The following is a 16,992-nucleotide window of genomic DNA, read 5'->3' as shown; positions in this document are numbered from 1 at the left end:
CTGAACTGAACAGAATAACAATATAGGGACAGAATAGGGAGGGAAAGTTAGGGAAGTAAAGGATCAGAGAGGGAAATACTGGGACAAATGAAGGACTATCAGGACAAAGGATATTTAATGGATAGAAGGTATGACTTGGGATATTGCTAGGTTCATTTATAACACAGTCTGGAAACTGAACTAAAAAGCACACCGAAGAAAGAGGAGCTTAGTATATAAGCCCTTGTAATGCCATAACTTTCCCGCCTTTGAGTATCTCCAGCTGGCAAATTGAACCAATAGGGTAACAGAAAGATAGAAACGCCCAATTTGGGCGCAGTGGCTGGGTCTCTCCCTCCTAATTGCGCTCATTTTAAAAGGTACGGGGTTCTCAGTCGAGGAAAAGATCCCTCTGATGAAGCAGAAAACTCTGCGAAACGTTAGGGTTTTGCAAACAGGACTTCACAGTGGATTTTAACATTGCTTGGCTTTTAGTCACCTTTTTGATTTTAAACAATATAATTAAAAGTTACGTTTTAGAGTTAAGATGTGGAGGGGTAAGGGGGAGCTCATTGACTAAAGTGCACAGACATTTGGGGAAGCAATCGAGATTTTAACCTGTGGAACCAGATCTTTTTAACAGGATTGGACTCAAAGAACAACGGATTACTGCCCCAGCCCTGGAACGTTAAGAAACAATCTTTAACCTCATCTCTATCTCCATATCGCAATAACCCAGCCTACAAAGAACACGGCGAAAGAACAACGGATCACAGCCCCAGCCCTGGAACTTGGAAACGCAAAGAAACAAATCGGTCACCTCACTTCCACCTCCATATTTCAAGAACCCGGCCGACAAAATACCAAGGGGGTAAGGACTGGTCCTGAGCAGCACAAAAAGTATCGTGCTGTTCAGGCCTTCACATCTTCTATTCTAAATGTAGTATTGCCCTGCTTTTTTTATTTACACTGTCCGGTCCTCCTCGACTGAGAACAACCTGGTTGTATTATATTAACTAGGAAACGTAGTATTTAGGTATTTTAGCATCAGGGTTTTGTAACAATGCAGGCATTAATGAATTTGAAGACCAAGTCACATGACAGGATAGCACAACCCCAAACCCAACCTTACGCATACAGACAGCCTGGCCTATACGACCCCCCAGATGAAGAGACAAGGCAGACTGCAAAACTGTACTTTAAATTAATACAGGCAACCCACCACATGGAGGTGGTGGAGAAGGCACTTAAAAACCATGCATTCCCTACTGGTATGATGAGACAGGTGCATCGTGTCACCAACTTTATCAAACCATCTTCACCCACAGACTACACCACAACAAAATTATCACAGAACACACACCAGTGGATGCAAAACAACATGAACATACTACAGACACATTACCGATCAACCACCTACACCATTACACAACAAATAAACACACCCAACACTTTGGCACTGACAATCGCAATAGGCTGGGCACATAAGAGATACAAACATAAATTGACACCCACCACCATCATTAGAGTCGAAACCACCTTGAAACTCCCTCAGGCCTCTTCCTCTCCCCAACAGACAACTATACAGACCAACACAATACGAGACCAACCACATACACTTCCAGCAATAGAACACACCCCACTACAGATTTCCCCACCAACGATACTAAATTCAATTCCAAACCCAGTGCCCCCTCTCTCCTCAGCAGAGGAATTTCCACCCTTGTCAAAACCTCGCCCCCTGCCAAAAAGACAACCATCATACCTACGGACACTATCACTGGGAAAACAACCGACCCTGAGTGAAACCTATAAACCTCGCATACAGACTCTCTCTAAAACACATCTCCACTCACCACCCTCCACATCCACTTTCACTGATTCTTCCCTTTCCAATCAAAAAGGAGAGGCAAGAATAGCAACCCCTACAACTGGAAAGGAGAAATGGAAAAGTCCAATGGGTCCCCCTACTCCCAAAGCAGCCACTCCTATCATAGCCCAGGTTCACCACACAGTCAACAGTCAACCAGAAACTTGTACACCTACAGCTACACCCATTAAACAAAACACTAACTGCAAAAGAGCACAGGGTAATGTAGCAATATTACTAAGAGACATCATTACATCTGCTCCTCTTTCACCCACAGGAGGCGCCAGGAAAGGGGTACAGACAAGGACAGGGCAACTCAAGGGGCATATGACGATGACTAAAGGGCAAGACAATGGGCAACACCCCAAAGCTCCCAAACCTGAACCCCCACAAAAAACAAATATCGCTGTGCCTCTGCCTGTCCAGGGCCCCTGTATAACTGGCGCCTCAAAATACCCACCATCATCCCTACCACAACCCCATCTTCAACCCCAACCACAGCCTAAACCCACACATCCCCCCCAAAAACCCTTCTATCACAAGGCTAGGCCGAATTACAAGGTGGCAGATTGGAACATTGAGGGACACACACCAACACTCATCATAGGAGACTCAAACCTCAACCGGATCCCACCATTCAATAACCCCAACATCCAGGTAGACAGTTACCCAGGGGCAACATTCTATCATTTCACAAAGATACTGGAGAAAACCCCCATACATACAGACACGGCGACTGTTGTTATCTCGGTGGGCCTGAACAACAAGGATCACGACCCATTTCAAACATCACTGAAACAGTTGTCAGGTATGCACAAGGAGGCAAAGAAAACATTTCCAAACGCAACAATATACATCCCGGTCATCAGCCATTCACCTCTTCTTAGTCCACAACAGAAGAGAAATCTTAAGCTCATCAACGCTTACATTACCACTAACTTCCCAACCCTATTAGAGATTCCACAAGACACATTTCACACAACAACAGATCTCATACACTGGACATCCACCACAGCAGACCTCATCTTTCAACACTGGTGCAGACAGTTAAATTTACATTAACCACAAGCCACAGTCTGGATAGAAATAATCTTTCTCTTAATCTCTTTCCTTCCCTAATAACCAGTGCAGATCCTCCAATTAGGGGAGCAGTGGACCAGTCAACAACTAATATCATGAATCTTTCCAAATCCTTCATACCCACAGCAGCACAGGTAAAGCTCCTGGAGAGAGGGTTAACATTCATCCCTCGGCCAAACAAATTTGATTGGGAGGAACTTCAAAGGGACACCCACAAATATCACAGAAGACTTAAACTGTTGGACTACTATGACTACAACACAGACGACAACCACCAACCATTTACTTTACCATCTACCTGGGAACCTAAAACCTCCCAGATAGATGGTAGAATCAGGAGACTAATCAGAATAGACAAGAACACACTTCACAACCATCAGATGCACACTGATAGGGAGGATAACCTCACACACGTAGAAAGACAGGCAATACAACAACTCAAAAATAACCCACACATAATCATCAAACCAGCAGATAAAGGTTCAAAAATAGTCATATTGGATAAACATCAATACATGTATGAAGCAAACAGACAGTTATCAAACACCAAACATTATAAACGAATAGAAAACAGTATACAACCACAGACACAGACACAGTTAAGGACAATAATAAAAAGACTCTATGACCAACACTACATTACAGCAAAACAACGGGACTTTCTTTACGGTACAGACACCCCACGACCTAGACTATTCTATTTACTGTTAAAAGTACACAAGGAACCGGGGACATGGACAATTCCCTTTGAAGTTCCCCCTGGCAGACCAATTGTTTCAGACTGCAACAGTGAATCCTATAACATCTCGCAATATATAGATCATCACATTAACCCTCTCTCCACCAGGCACCCCAGCTTTCTCAGGGACACTTACCACTTTATGGAGAGGATTGGACCCATAGTTGTTCCCTCCCACACACACATATTCACGATAGATATTGATAGCTTATACACTAATATAAATACAGCAACAGGAATAAAAGCAATTAGAAATATCTTTAAGAGATACCCAGACAACACTAGACCGGACATAGAAATATTACAATTATTAGAAATCAGCCTTACTAGCAATGACTTTTTATTCAACGATCACTATTACCTGCAGGTGGAGGGAACAGCTATGGGCAAAAAATTCGCACCTGCTTACGCCAATATATACATGGCTGAATGGGAGAGAGAGGCACTGGCCAAGTGTCCATATCAACCCACTTTTTATTACCGCTTTTTAGACGACATAATAGGAGCCTGGCCCCACGACATCCAATTATTCACAGATTTCATAAACATTCTCAACAGTCATCATTCATCCATTAAGGTTAAATACACAATTCATCCGCAAGAAGTCAACTTCTTAGACACAACTGTTTTTTTCAGTAATAACAATCAATCACAGAAAACACTACACACTAGAGTCTACTTCAAACCAACAGACACACATGCTTTACTTCATAAACACAGTTACCATCCTAAACATACATTTAAGGGAATAATAAAATCACAAATCATACGGTTCTACAGGATATCATCTTGCAAGCAAGACCTGGATTATGCAATAAATACACTATTCAATGCACTTAGAAGAAGAGGATATTCAAAACGATTTTTAAGAACCATTAAAAACAACACATTGGCCGCCCTCCCTCCCATTCATCCAACACTCATAGACCACATCAAATCACCCACCTCTCTTAACCTTAACCTCAATCCTACTCCTAACCTTAACCTCTCCCTAAACCCCACGCCTAACCTTAACCTCTCCCCAAACCCCACGGCTAACCTTAACCTCTCCCCAAACCCCACGGCTAACCTTAACCTCTCCCCAAACCCCACGCCTAACCTTAACCTCTCCCCAAACCCCACGCCTAACCTTAACCTCTCCCCAAACCCCACGCCTAACCTTAACCTCTCCCCAAACCCCACGCCTAACCTTAACCTCTCCCCAAACCCCACGCCTAACCTTAACCTCTCCCCAAACCCCACGCCTAACCTTAACCTCTCCCCAAACCCCACGCCTAACCTTAACCTCTCCCCAAACCCCACGCCTAACCTTAATGTTTACCATTACCCTAATCAGGGTTCTCATCCTAACTTAATCTCTACCTCCCTCCTTCACCCTAATCCTGACTCCCCTATGGAAAGTGATCTGCACCAATCACTAAACCGCAACACTTCCTCTGTCTCTTCTCCTTTGTCATCAATACTCAATCAACAGACAATTATCATCCCCCTAGTAACCACATTTTCACATAGAATCAGATCCCTACATCAATCAATCAAACACAACTTCTCTACAGTTCAGCACACTTACATACCACTCAAACCATACAGAATAATTTCAGCATTCAGAAAGAACAACAATTTAAAGGACCTCCTCACCAAAGCAAGATTCAGTAGTAAGCCACCACAAGACCCCAAATCTCACAATTTCCATTTTCGACAGATAAAGTTCATTACAAACATACACAGCCATACATCAGCACCAGTACAAGAATCCTATTCATTGAACACCCATAACGCCATTTATATCATTACATGCACACTCTGCAATAAACAATACATCGGAGAAACCAAACACACCATAGAAACCAGACTCAAACAACACCTGTATAACATTAAAAGGGCACACCTACAAACGGCACTCATAACCCACTTCCAGGAGCACCCCATCACCCACCTTACCATATCAGGGTTACAGTCACACATAGGCTGGACCTGTGGGCAGCGAAAGAGGGTAGAACGGGAGTGGATCCAGCACCTACAGACAATAACGCCAAATGGCCTGAACGAGAGGTTTTAGAAAATGGGTTTTAACAGACAGGAAAATGGATGGAGAAGAACATGGTTTTATTTATATTTTATCTATACTCTATATATTTATGTTTTGTTCAGTTTTAGTTTGGCATTTCCTTTTCTTAGGTCTTTCCTTTCTTTTAATATGATAAAACAATAAAACCAACTAAATGCACAATATTGCTTTTATGTTCATATTTAACAACATCATGGTTGAATGAATCTTTCACCACATCGGCTCCTGCACTGTCACCCAGAAAAAGAGCCATTTTAGAACTTACTTCAGTTTAATTTATGATCTTAGGAGGACACCTACGGGCCTTTTTAAGTACTACACCTAATATAAAAGATCATCAGAAGAGGGATAAACAGGAGATTGGCCTGTGCACCGTAAAACAAACTAGCTGAAACGAAACACAATTATATTCAAAACCTAACCCTAGCCCGTGCCATCCCTGGGTTGTCCCTCTTCAAGTATAGTACTGCTTTCAGGTGCTGGTTTCTGCTCCTCGTGTGGCGTGTTGCTGCTCCGCTGTCCACGGGTCATCCACGTCCAGACCCACCGGGAGAGCAACAGCGCTTATGAATTACAGCAATATATTACATTGAATCACTCTTCTTTTCCCCAACACTTATTCTTTTTATTTTCTTTGATTTGTCTCATTGTGCTAGAGGGATTGCATTGGACCCATATACAGAACCACACACAACAACTAAGAAATAAAAAAGTACAGGATAATAGAAAATGTAACTGAACTGAACAGAATAACAATATAGGGACAGAATAGGGAGGGAAAGTTAGGGAAGTAAAGGATCAGAGAGGGAAATACTGGGACAAATGAAGGACTATCAGGACAAAGGATATTTAATGGATAGAAGGTATGACTTGGGATATTGCTAGGTTCATTTATAACACAGTCTGGAAACTGAACTAAAAAGCACACCGAAGAAAGAGGAGCTTAGTATATAAGCCCTTGTAATGCCATAACTTTCCCGCCTTTGAGTATCTCCAGCTGGCAAATTGAACCAATAGGGTAACAGAAAGATAGAAACGCCCAATTTGGGCGCAGTGGCTGGGTCTCTCCCTCCTAATTGCGCTCATTTTAAAAGGTACGGGGTTCTCAGTCGAGGAAAAGATCCCTCTGATGAAGCAGAAAACTCTGCGAAACGTTAGGGTTTTGCAAACAGGACTTCACAGTGGATTTTAACATTGCTTGGCTTTTAGTCACCTTTTTGATTTTAAACAATATAATTAAAAGTTACGTTTTAGAGTTAAGATGTGGAGGGGTAAGGGGGAGCTCATTGACTAAAGTGCACAGACATTTGGGGAAGCAATCGAGATTTTAACCTGTGGAACCAGATCTTTTTAACAGGATTGGACTCAAAGAACAACGGATTACTGCCCCAGCCCTGGAACGTTAAGAAACAATCTTTAACCTCATCTCTATCTCCATATCGCAATAACCCAGCCTACAAAGAACACGGCGAAAGAACAACGGATCACAGCCCCAGCCCTGGAACTTGGAAACGCAAAGAAACAAATCGGTCACCTCACTTCCACCTCCATATTTCAAGAACCCGGCCGACAAAATACCAAGGGGGTAAGGACTGGTCCTGAGCAGCACAAAAAGTATCGTGCTGTTCAGGCCTTCACATCTTCTATTCTAAATGTAGTATTGCCCTGCTTTTTTTATTTACACTGTCCGGTCCTCCTCGACTGAGAACAACCTGGTTGTATTATATTAACTAGGAAACGTAGTATTTAGGTATTTTAGCATCAGGGTTTTGTAACAATGCAGGCATTAATGAATTTGAAGACCAAGTCACATGACAGGATAGCACAACCCCAAACCCAACCTTACGCATACAGACAGCCTGGCCTATACGACCCCCCAGATGAAGAGACAAGGCAGACTGCAAAACTGTACTTTAAATTAATACAGGCAACCCACCACATGGAGGTGGTGGAGAAGGCACTTAAAAACCATGCATTCCCTACTGGTATGATGAGACAGGTGCATCGTGTCACCAACTTTATCAAACCATCTTCACCCACAGACTACACCACAACAAAATTATCACAGAACACACACCAGTGGATGCAAAACAACATGAACATACTACAGACACATTACCGATCAACCACCTACACCATTACACAACAAATAAACACACCCAACACTTTGGCACTGACAATCGCAATAGGCTGGGCACATAAGAGATACAAACATAAATTGACACCCACCACCATCATTAGAGTCGAAACCACCTTGAAACTCCCTCAGGCCTCTTCCTCTCCCCAACAGACAACTATACAGACCAACACAATACGAGACCAACCACATACACTTCCAGCAATAGAACACACCCCACTACAGATTTCCCCACCAACGATACTAAATTCAATTCCAAACCCAGTGCCCCCTCTCTCCTCAGCAGAGGAATTTCCACCCTTGTCAAAACCTCGCCCCCTGCCAAAAAGACAACCATCATACCTACGGACACTATCACTGGGAAAACAACCGACCCTGAGTGAAACCTATAACCTTCGCATACAGACTCCTTCCAAAACACATCTTCACTCCCTACCCTCAACATCCACCCTCACTGATTCTTCCCTTTCCAATCAAAAAGGAGAGGCAAGAATAGCAACCCCTACAACTGGAAAGGAGAAATGGAAAAGTCCAATGGGTCCCCCTACTCCCAAAGCAGCCACTCCTATCATAGCCCAGGTTCACCACACAGTCAACAGTCAACCAGAAACTTGTACACCTACAGCTACACCCATTAAACAAAACACTAACTGCAAAAGAGCACAGGGTAATGTAGCAATATTACTAAGAGACATCATTACATCTGCTCCTCTTTCACCCACAGGAGGCGCCAGGAAAGGGGTACAGACAAGGACAGGGCAACTCAAGGGGCATATGACGATGACTAAAGGGCAAGACAATGGGCAACACCCCAAAGCTCCCAAACCTGAACCCCCACAAAAAACAAATATCGCTGTGCCTCTGCCTGTCCAGGGCCCCTGTATAACTGGCGCCTCAAAATACCCACCATCATCCCTACCACAACCCCATCTTCAACCCCAACCACAGCCTAAACCCACACATCCCCCCCAAAAACCCTTCTATCACAAGGCTAGGCCGAATTACAAGGTGGCAGATTGGAACATTGAGGGACACACACCAACACTCATCATAGGAGACTCAAACCTCAACCGGATCCCACCATTCAATAACCCCAACATCCAGGTAGACAGTTACCCAGGGGCAACATTCTATCATTTCACAAAGATACTGGAGAAAACCCCCATACATACAGACACGGCGACTGTTGTTATCTCGGTGGGCCTGAACAACAAGGATCACGACCCATTTCAAACATCACTGAAACAGTTGTCAGGTATGCACAAGGAGGCAAAGAAAACATTTCCAAACGCAACAATATACATCCCGGTCATCAGCCATTCACCTCTTCTTAGTCCACAACAGAAGAGAAATCTTAAGCTCATCAACGCTTACATTACCACTAACTTCCCAACCCTATTAGAGATTCCACAAGACACATTTCACACAACAACAGATCTCATACACTGGACATCCACCACAGCAGACCTCATCTTTCAACACTGGTGCAGACAGTTAAATTTACATTAACCACAAGCCACAGTCTGGATAGAAATAATCTTTCTCTTAATCTCTTTCCTTCCCTAATAACCAGTGCAGATCCTCCAATTAGGGGAGCAGTGGACCAGTCAACAACTAATATCATGAATCTTTCCAAATCCTTCATACCCACAGCAGCACAGGTAAAGCTCCTGGAGAGAGGGTTAACATTCATCCCTCGGCCAAACAAATTTGATTGGGAGGAACTTCAAAGGGACACCCACAAATATCACAGAAGACTTAAACTGTTGGACTACTATGACTACAACACAGACGACAACCACCAACCATTTACTTTACCATCTACCTGGGAACCTAAAACCTCCCAGATAGATGGTAGAATCAGGAGACTAATCAGAATAGACAAGAACACACTTCACAACCATCAGATGCACACTGATAGGGAGGATAACCTCACACACGTAGAAAGACAGGCAATACAACAACTCAAAAATAACCCACACATAATCATCAAACCAGCAGATAAAGGTTCAAAAATAGTCATATTGGATAAACATCAATACATGTATGAAGCAAACAGACAGTTATCAAACACCAAACATTATAAACGAATAGAAAACAGTATACAACCACAGACACAGACACAGTTAAGGACAATAATAAAAAGACTCTATGACCAACACTACATTACAGCAAAACAACGGGACTTTCTTTACGGTACAGACACCCCACGACCTAGACTATTCTATTTACTGTTAAAAGTACACAAGGAACCGGGGACATGGACAATTCCCTTTGAAGTTCCCCCTGGCAGACCAATTGTTTCAGACTGCAACAGTGAATCCTATAACATCTCGCAATATATAGATCATCACATTAACCCTCTCTCCACCAGGCACCCCAGCTTTCTCAGGGACACTTACCACTTTATGGAGAGGATTGGACCCATAGTTGTTCCCTCCCACACACACATATTCACGATAGATATTGATAGCTTATACACTAATATAAATACAGCAACAGGAATACAAGCAATTAGAAATATCTTTAAGAGATACCCAGACAACACTAGACCGGACATAGAAATATTACAATTATTAGAAATCAGCCTTACTAGCAATGACTTTTTATTCAACGATCACTATTACCTGCAGGTGGAGGGAACAGCTATGGGCAAAAAATTCGCACCTGCTTACGCCAATATATACATGGCTGAATGGGAGAGAGAGGCACTGGCCAAGTGTCCATATCAACCCACTTTTTATTACCGCTTTTTAGACGACATAATAGGAGCCTGGCCCCACGACATCCAATTATTCACAGATTTCATAAACATTCTCAACAGTCATCATTCATCCATTAAGGTTAAATACACAATTCATCCGCAAGAAGTCAACTTCTTAGACACAACTGTTTTTTTCAGTAATAACAATCAATCACAGAAAACACTACACACTAGAGTCTACTTCAAACCAACAGACACACATGCTTTACTTCATAAACACAGTTACCATCCTAAACATACATTTAAGGGAATAATAAAATCACAAATCATACGGTTCTACAGGATATCATCTTGCAAGCAAGACCTGGATTATGCAATAAATACACTATTCAATGCACTTAGAAGAAGAGGATATTCAAAACGATTTTTAAGAACCATTAAAAACAACACATTGGCCGCCCTCCCTCCCATTCATCCAACACTCATAGACCACATCAAATCACCCACCTCTCTTAACCTTAACCTCAATCCTACTCCTAACCTTAACCTCTCCCTAAACCCCACGCCTAACCTTAACCTCTCCCCAAACCCCACGGCTAACCTTAACCTCTCCCCAAACCCCACGGCTAACCTTAACCTCTCCCCAAACCCCACGCCTAACCTTAACCTCTCCCCAAACCCCACGCCTAACCTTAACCTCTCCCCAAACCCCACGCCTAACCTTAACCTCTCCCCAAACCCCACGCCTAACCTTAACCTCTCCCCAAACCCCACGCCTAACCTTAACCTCTCCCCAAACCCCACGCCTAACCTTAACCTCTCCCCAAACCCCACGCCTAACCTTAACCTCTCCCCAAACCCCACGCCTAACCTTAATGTTTACCATTACCCTAATCAGGGTTCTCATCCTAACTTAATCTCTACCTCCCTCCTTCACCCTAATCCTGACTCCCCTATGGAAAGTGATCTGCACCAATCACTAAACCGCAACACTTCCTCTGTCTCTTCTCCTTTGTCATCAATACTCAATCAACAGACAATTATCATCCCCCTAGTAACCACATTTTCACATAGAATCAGATCCCTACATCAATCAATCAAACACAACTTCTCTACAGTTCAGCACACTTACATACCACTCAAACCATACAGAATAATTTCAGCATTCAGAAAGAACAACAATTTAAAGGACCTCCTCACCAAAGCAAGATTCAGTAGTAAGCCACCACAAGACCCCAAATCTCACAATTTCCATTTTCGACAGATAAAGTTCATTACAAACATACACAGCCATACATCAGCACCAGTACAAGAATCCTATTCATTGAACACCCATAACGCCATTTATATCATTACATGCACACTCTGCAATAAACAATACATCGGAGAAACCAAACACACCATAGAAACCAGACTCAAACAACACCTGTATAACATTAAAAGGGCACACCTACAAACGGCACTCATAACCCACTTCCAGGAGCACCCCATCACCCACCTTACCATATCAGGGTTACAGTCACACATAGGCTGGACCTGTGGGCAGCGAAAGAGGGTAGAACGGGAGTGGATCCAGCACCTACAGACAATAACGCCAAATGGCCTGAACGAGAGGTTTTAGAAAATGGGTTTTAACAGACAGGAAAATGGATGGAGAAGAACATGGTTTTATTTATATTTTATCTATACTCTATATATTTATGTTTTGTTCAGTTTTAGTTTGGCATTTCCTTTTCTTAGGTCTTTCCTTTCTTTTAATATGATAAAACAATAAAACCAACTAAATGCACAATATTGCTTTTATGTTCATATTTAACAACATCATGGTTGAATGAATCTTTCACCACATCGGCTCCTGCACTGTCACCCAGAAAAAGAGCCATTTTAGAACTTACTTCAGTTTAATTTATGATCTTAGGAGGACACCTACGGGCCTTTTTAAGTACTACACCTAATATAAAAGATCATCAGAAGAGGGATAAACAGGAGATTGGCCTGTGCACCGTAAAACAAACTAGCTGAAACGAAACACAATTATATTCAAAACCTAACCCTAGCCCGTGCCATCCCTGGGTTGTCCCTCTTCAAGTATAGTACTGCTTTCAGGTGCTGGTTTCTGCTCCTCGTGTGGCGTGTTGCTGCTCCGCTGTCCACGGGTCATCCACGTCCAGACCCACCGGGAGAGCAACAGCGCTTATGAATTACAGCAATATATTACATTGAATCACTCTTCTTTTCCCCAACACTTATTCTTTTTATTTTCTTTGATTTGTCTCATTGTGCTAGAGGGATTGCATTGGACCCATATACAGAACCACACACAACAACTAAGAAATAAAAAAGTACAGGATAATAGAAAATGTAACTGAACTGAACAGAATAACAATATAGGGACAGAATAGGGAGGGAAAGTTAGGGAAGTAAAGGATCAGAGAGGGAAATACTGGGACAAATGAAGGACTATCAGGACAAAGGATATTTAATGGATAGAAGGTATGACTTGGGATATTGCTAGGTTCATTTATAACACAGTCTGGAAACTGAACTAAAAAGCACACCGAAGAAAGAGGAGCTTAGTATATAAGCCCTTGTAATGCCATAACTTTCCCGCCTTTGAGTATCTCCAGCTGGCAAATTGAACCAATAGGGTAACAGAAAGATAGAAACGCCCAATTTGGGCGCAGTGGCTGGGTCTCTCCCTCCTAATTGCGCTCATTTTAAAAGGTACGGGGTTCTCAGTCGAGGAAAAGATCCCTCTGATGAAGCAGAAAACTCTGCGAAACGTTAGGGTTTTGCAAACAGGACTTCACAGTGGATTTTAACATTGCTTGGCTTTTAGTCACCTTTTTGATTTTAAACAATATAATTAAAAGTTACGTTTTAGAGTTAAGATGTGGAGGGGTAAGGGGGAGCTCATTGACTAAAGTGCACAGACATTTGGGGAAGCAATCGAGATTTTAACCTGTGGAACCAGATCTTTTTAACAGGATTGGACTCAAAGAACAACGGATTACTGCCCCAGCCCTGGAACGTTAAGAAACAATCTTTAACCTCATCTCTATCTCCATATCGCAATAACCCAGCCTACAAAGAACACGGCGAAAGAACAACGGATCACAGCCCCAGCCCTGGAACTTGGAAACGCAAAGAAACAAATCGGTCACCTCACTTCCACCTCCATATTTCAAGAACCCGGCCGACAAAATACCAAGGGGGTAAGGACTGGTCCTGAGCAGCACAAAAAGTATCGTGCTGTTCAGGCCTTCACATCTTCTATTCTAAATGTAGTATTGCCCTGCTTTTTTTATTTACACTGTCCGGTCCTCCTCGACTGAGAACAACCTGGTTGTATTATATTAACTAGGAAACGTAGTATTTAGGTATTTTAGCATCAGGGTTTTGTAACAATGCAGGCATTAATGAATTTGAAGACCAAGTCACATGACAGGATAGCACAACCCCAAACCCAACCTTACGCATACAGACAGCCTGGCCTATACGACCCCCCAGATGAAGAGACAAGGCAGACTGCAAAACTGTACTTTAAATTAATACAGGCAACCCACCACATGGAGGTGGTGGAGAAGGCACTTAAAAACCATGCATTCCCTACTGGTATGATGAGACAGGTGCATCGTGTCACCAACTTTATCAAACCATCTTCACCCACAGACTACACCACAACAAAATTATCACAGAACACACACCAGTGGATGCAAAACAACATGAACATACTACAGACACATTACCGATCAACCACCTACACCATTACACAACAAATAAACACACCCAACACTTTGGCACTGACAATCGCAATAGGCTGGGCACATAAGAGATACAAACATAAATTGACACCCACCACCATCATTAGAGTCGAAACCACCTTGAAACTCCCTCAGGCCTCTTCCTCTCCCCAACAGACAACTATACAGACCAACACAATACGAGACCAACCACATACACTTCCAGCAATAGAACACACCCCACTACAGATTTCCCCACCAACGATACTAAATTCAATTCCAAACCCAGTGCCCCCTCTCTCCTCAGCAGAGGAATTTCCACCCTTGTCAAAACCTCGCCCCCTGCCAAAAAGACAACCATCATACCTACGGACACTATCACTGGGAAAACAACCGACCCTGAGTGAAACCTATAACCTTCGCATACAGACTCCTTCCAAAACACATCTTCACTCCCTACCCTCAACATCCACCCTCACTGATTCTTCCCTTTCCAATCAAAAAGGAGAGGCAAGAATAGCAACCCCTACAACTGGAAAGGAGAAATGGAAAAGTCCAATGGGTCCCCCTACTCCCAAAGCAGCCACTCCTATCATAGCCCAGGTTCACCACACAGTCAACAGTCAACCAGAAACTTGTACACCTACAGCTACACCCATTAAACAAAACACTAACTGCAAAAGAGCACAGGGTAATGTAGCAATATTACTAAGAGACATCATTACATCTGCTCCTCTTTCACCCACAGGAGGCGCCAGGAAAGGGGTACAGACAAGGACAGGGCAACTCAAGGGGCATATGACGATGACTAAAGGGCAAGACAATGGGCAACACCCCAAAGCTCCCAAACCTGAACCCCCACAAAAAACAAATATCGCTGTGCCTCTGCCTGTCCAGGGCCCCTGTATAACTGGCGCCTCAAAATACCCACCATCATCCCTACCACAACCCCATCTTCAACCCCAACCACAGCCTAAACCCACACATCCCCCCCAAAAACCCTTCTATCACAAGGCTAGGCCGAATTACAAGGTGGCAGATTGGAACATTGAGGGACACACACCAACACTCATCATAGGAGACTCAAACCTCAACCGGATCCCACCATTCAATAACCCCAACATCCAGGTAGACAGTTACCCAGGGGCAACATTCTATCATTTCACAAAGATACTGGAGAAAACCCCCATACATACAGACACGGCGACTGTTGTTATCTCGGTGGGCCTGAACAACAAGGATCACGACCCATTTCAAACATCACTGAAACAGTTGTCAGGTATGCACAAGGAGGCAAAGAAAACATTTCCAAACGCAACAATATACATCCCGGTCATCAGCCATTCACCTCTTCTTAGTCCACAACAGAAGAGAAATCTTAAGCTCATCAACGCTTACATTACCACTAACTTCCCAACCCTATTAGAGATTCCACAAGACACATTTCACACAACAACAGATCTCATACACTGGACATCCACCACAGCAGACCTCATCTTTCAACACTGGTGCAGACAGTTAAATTTACATTAACCACAAGCCACAGTCTGGATAGAAATAATCTTTCTCTTAATCTCTTTCCTTCCCTAATAACCAGTGCAGATCCTCCAATTAGGGGAGCAGTGGACCAGTCAACAACTAATATCATGAATCTTTCCAAATCCTTCATACCCACAGCAGCACAGGTAAAGCTCCTGGAGAGAGGGTTAACATTCATCCCTCGGCCAAACAAATTTGATTGGGAGGAACTTCAAAGGGACACCCACAAATATCACAGAAGACTTAAACTGTTGGACTACTATGACTACAACACAGACGACAACCACCAACCATTTACTTTACCATCTACCTGGGAACCTAAAACCTCCCAGATAGATGGTAGAATCAGGAGACTAATCAGAATAGACAAGAACACACTTCACAACCATCAGATGCACACTGATAGGGAGGATAACCTCACACACGTAGAAAGACAGGCAATACAACAACTCAAAAATAACCCACACATAATCATCAAACCAGCAGATAAAGGTTCAAAAATAGTCATATTGGATAAACATCAATACATGTATGAAGCAAACAGACAGTTATCAAACACCAAACATTATAAACGAATAGAAAACAGTATACAACCACAGACACAGACACAGTTAAGGACAATAATAAAAAGACTCTATGACCAACACTACATTACAGCAAAACAACGGGACTTTCTTTACGGTACAGACACCCCACGACCTAGACTATTCTATTTACTGTTAAAAGTACACAAGGAACCGGGGACATGGACAATTCCCTTTGAAGTTCCCCCTGGCAGACCAATTGTTTCAGACTGCAACAGTGAATCCTATAACATCTCGCAATATATAGATCATCACATTAACCCTCTCTCCACCAGGCACCCCAGCTTTCTCAGGGACACTTACCACTTTATGGAGAGGATTGGACCCATAGTTGTTCCCTCCCACACACACATATTCACGATAGATATTGATAGCTTATACACTAATATAAATACAGCAACAGGAATACAAGCAATTAGAAATATCTTTAAGAGATACCCAGACAACACTAGACCGGACATAGAAATATTACAATTATTAGAAATCAGCCTTACTAGCAATGACTTTTTATTCAACGATCACTATTACCTGCAGGTGGAGGGAACAGCT

The 16,992-nt window shown here is 42.9% G+C and overlaps 1 protein-coding gene and 3 long non-coding RNA genes across 4 annotated transcripts in view; all 4 read left to right on the top strand.

The window, feature by feature from the left end:
- Window positions 1-16,992, top strand: part of LOC139556020 (contactin-4-like) — a 168,738-nt gene that overhangs the window by 69,496 nt on the left and 82,250 nt on the right. The window lies entirely within an intron of this gene.
- On the top strand, window positions 93-2,250 carry LOC139555998 (uncharacterized). The gene is made up of 2 exons (XR_011671051.1): window positions 93-850; window positions 2,127-2,250. It is a non-coding gene; the product is annotated as an uncharacterized lncRNA (long non-coding RNA).
- LOC139555997 (uncharacterized) lies at window positions 6,564-8,721 on the top strand. Its single transcript, XR_011671050.1, has 2 exons — window positions 6,564-7,321; window positions 8,598-8,721. It is a non-coding gene; the product is annotated as an uncharacterized lncRNA (long non-coding RNA).
- Window positions 13,035-15,192, top strand: LOC139555994 (uncharacterized). The gene is made up of 2 exons (XR_011671049.1): window positions 13,035-13,792; window positions 15,069-15,192. It is a non-coding gene; the product is annotated as an uncharacterized lncRNA (long non-coding RNA).

The sequence above is a fragment of the Salvelinus alpinus genome, chromosome 2 (assembly GCF_045679555.1).
Source record: "Salvelinus alpinus chromosome 2, SLU_Salpinus.1, whole genome shotgun sequence".
Lineage (NCBI taxonomy): Eukaryota > Metazoa > Chordata > Actinopteri > Salmoniformes > Salmonidae > Salvelinus > Salvelinus alpinus.
This window is presented reverse-complemented; position numbering and strand designations above follow the sequence as displayed.